This window comes from Elephas maximus, chromosome 22, assembly GCF_024166365.1.
Source record: "Elephas maximus indicus isolate mEleMax1 chromosome 22, mEleMax1 primary haplotype, whole genome shotgun sequence".
Taxonomy (NCBI): Eukaryota; Metazoa; Chordata; class Mammalia; order Proboscidea; family Elephantidae; genus Elephas; species Elephas maximus.
The window spans coordinates 26,206,863-26,210,579 of NC_064840.1; the positions used below are offsets into that span (position 1 = coordinate 26,206,863).

At 52.8% G+C, this 3,717-nt stretch overlaps 1 pseudogene; it reads right to left on the bottom strand.

The window, feature by feature from the left end:
- Positions 1–1,278: 1,278 nt before the first annotated feature.
- On the bottom strand, positions 1,279–2,972 carry LOC126065437 (leukemia inhibitory factor-like; annotated as a pseudogene).
- Positions 2,973–3,717: the final 745 nt, after the last annotated feature.

Sequence of the window (3,717 nt, forward strand, 5' to 3'; positions counted from 1 at the left end):
TAAAATCATCTCTGGCCCAGGCACATGACCCAGGATGCCAGGAGTGGGTCAATGCCAGCAGGATAAAATGAGAAAAGAGCCGCTTTTTCACAGGAAGTCTCAATAATTCAGGACGTGTGCTCAGAGAATGCTGATCTGCCAGACTGGTTCTAGAAAGGGTACTGTGGACGGAGACTGGGGGGCAGAATCAGGGCTGGGATGGAGGGGGCATGGACGAGGGGAGAGTTGAGGGGTCAGGGGGCATGTTTGGCAGGGAGGCTGCCCAGCTGTGCCCAGCACAGATGTTTCCATAAGGTGATGAGATGATGGGAGACCCAGCAGGCCCCAGGGCCTGGAATGACCAATTCTGGCTTTCAGATGAGGTTGTCTTTCTTGTAACTCAGCTTGGAGAAGGTCAGCCAGCCCTGAGCTGTTCATTGACAGAGCAGAGAGATGGGAAGGAGCAAAAGGCTGAGATTCTGGACAAAGGCAATTGTGACCCATGAGCTCAGAGCTGAGTCTCCACATACTAGTCTTACTTTGTGGGCAGATACCTCTTGGCCCAGTCCCCACTCCTCTTAGCAGCTGTCCCCACTCCCAGACTGGAGGGCTTTTCTAGACTTGCCTGCCCAACAGCTCAAAGAAAGGGATCAGGTTCCCTGCTTCAGAGCCCAGACCTGGGTGGGGACACTGGGCAGGAGGGGACCACAGCTTCCTGGTGAGAGTCGGGGGCCTCATGCTGCCCTCTCCAAAGCAAGGGCAGTGGCTCCCCCACACAATTCCAGCTTCCTGAGTTCTCCTCAGCCAGACAATCAAGTCCTCACTGGAGTCTGGGACCCCCCAAGGAGCTTCCCACTGTGCAGGAGCATCTTTGTGGGGAGGGTGCTGGGTCAGGACAGTTCCAGGACCCTTCAACTAATCCCTTGCCCTGAGGTCAGGGCCACCGGAGAGGACCTGTTTGCTCACTGCCCATAGCCACACCCGAGGCTCATCTGGGGTCAGAAGTCCAGCTCGCGCTCCATTCGCCAGCCTAACACCTTTGTGCCTGGCTCTCATCTTTCAGAGGAAGGGGCCCCACCTTCTAACTGGCACAGTATGGACACCCTCCCTGTGGATGTTTTGACCCCATTCAGCTCCACCCCAACCCACCTGGAGTGGAATGGACGGGCAGGGAGCCCCTCAGGTTCTGCCAGCAACCCCTTGGTCTTAGTGGTGACCTCCTGCCACAATGAGAGCCCCCCACCTCTAGATCCCACTCCCAAGATTCCTTGATCCACAGCACACTTCAAGATCCTGTGCCTAGATGGCCTGGGACAGCTTGGTAATGACCTGCTTGTACTTCCCCAGGAGCTGACAGCCCAGCTTCTTCTGTAAGATGTTCTTGCCCGAGGTATAAGGGCTGTAGGACGTGTCCACATGGCCCATATGGTGCTCATTGCACAGGTGGCAGGGCACATTGCTGAGGAGCCCCTGAAATATATGCCCCATGGAGCTCAGCTTGCTGTGGAGGTTCTGGGTGATGCTGCCCAGGGAAGTGCCAAGGTACATGATAATGCAATACACCTCCACCAACCTGTCCTTCTCCATGCCATCAGCATGGAAGGGCAGAAAGTCTATCGTATCAGGGCTTCACAGCTTGCCTACTTTGATAGCGAATGGCTCACCCTGGTCCATGTACTGAGCAGCAGAGGGAAGAAGGGAGGTGAACAAGGAGGAAGGCTCAGTGTTCCAGCCCTGCCACCCTCCTCTGGGGCAAGCTCTTGGGCTTCAGTTTCCCCACCTATGGCCTGAGGACCCAACTCCGTGCCATCTCAGGATCGTCAGATGGAAATCTGGGTGTGAACGCACTTGGTTATGTAAGGACATGTAAGGACTGATATTATTACTTATTATTAGTATTGGGAGCCCCTGGCTGGTCAAATGGTTAATGTACCCAGCTTCTAGCTGATAGGTTGGGAGTTCAAGTCCACCCAGAGATGCTTCAGAAGAAAGGCCTGGCAATCTATTTCAAAAAAAATCAACCAGTGCAAACCCTATGGAGTGCAGTTCTACTCTGACACACATGGGGTCACAATGAGTCTGAACTGATGCAGTAACAACTGGTTTTGTTTTGTTAATTATCATGGTCATATGGGGAAAGAAACAAAACCTGGGTGCCTCACCTTCAGAGGTGCACCACACACACTTGTCCTTTCACCCACCTGGGTATCTCTCTGCACCCAGACACCCACTGCTCATTGTCTTTCTCAAAGACACCTCTCTGAACACCTCCATGCCTTTTCCCTCCTTTGTGTATCTCCATCTGCCTCTCCCTCCACATGGTGGAGGAATCTTAATACCTGAAGTGCCAGGCCCAGTACATTCTCATCAGAGCTCTGTCCCGACCTAACCCTGGGAAAGTCGATTCCAGTCCGAGCTGGGAGTGGGCGTGGGGAAAGCTGGGTGTGGTGTAAACAGCACCCCCTCCCGCTGCTTTCCCTTCCAGCCCAGGTCAGTGCAGGCTCCACTGATATCTGTAGGAATTCTGCCCATTTCTCCAACTTCAGGCCCACACCCTCCTTCCTCAGTCCCGGGGGGTGGGAGGGGTAACTTACACAGAAAATAAAGAGGGTGCTGGCACTACTGTTGAGCTGCAGCAGTTGATTCCTGATCTGGAATCTGAGGTTGCTGGAACATGGGTGACGTGTGGTGCAGGTGGTCCTGTCAGGACTGTTGGGAAGGGGGCTCCCCGCCCCACGTTCCCAGTGTAGAACAAGCAGCAATGACAGAATTCCTGGGGGTGGCAGAAAGTTGCCATGATCAGGACGGTGGGACCGGCAGCTGGAGGCTCAGGTCACGCTGGATGCACTGCGTCTCCACCTACAGCTCTATGGCCACCATCTCTGTCTCCCTCTATTTCACTATTCCTGCTTCTCTCACCTACTTATATCTCCCTGCAGGACACCAGCTATTCCCACCGACTGGAACCTGGATCTAGGCTTATACTCAACCATCCAATCTTTTCCCTCAAGAAGGCAAAAGCCCAATGACCCCCTGGCACTCTGACTTGAGGGTATCACTCCCCATCCTATTGGAGGAGAAGGCATCTATCTCCCCATCTCTCTATCTCCCCATCTCCCTATCTTCCCATCTCCCTGTCTTCCCATCTCCCTATCTTCCCATCTCTTGGGATGGCCCAGGTCTTAAGCACTGCTTCAAAAACACCTGCCCACAGTGACCTAAATCCCCTAATTTGGGGTCCCATAGGGACCATTGCAAGGGGAATCCTTCACTGACCCTTTTAACCTCGCCAAGCCTGCCACCTAATTCTGGGTCTCCCAGGCCAATTGCTGCCCCCCACCTTAATTTCTCTCTCCTCTATCTCTATCCTTCCCCAAATGTGGCCCACATGCCTACTTTTGTTGTTTTTGTTGGTTGCCATGGAATCGATTGTGAATCATGGTGAACTCACGTATGTCAGAGTAGACCTGTGCTCCACAGGGTTGTCAATGGCAGATTTTTCAAAAGTAAATCACCAAACCCCCGAGACTATGGTTCCAGGACACTCTGCTAACTCAAAATTGAAACCACTCCTGAAGTCCACTTTCCAGACAAAGATTAGACAAGTCTATAAAAAATAATAATAATAATAACACACATGAGGAGCTGCTTCTTAGTGCCGTTGGTTATGTGAGACCAAGTGGGCAACTCCTTCCCTAAAGCAAGATGAGAAGACAGAAAGGTACAGGGACTGGAAGA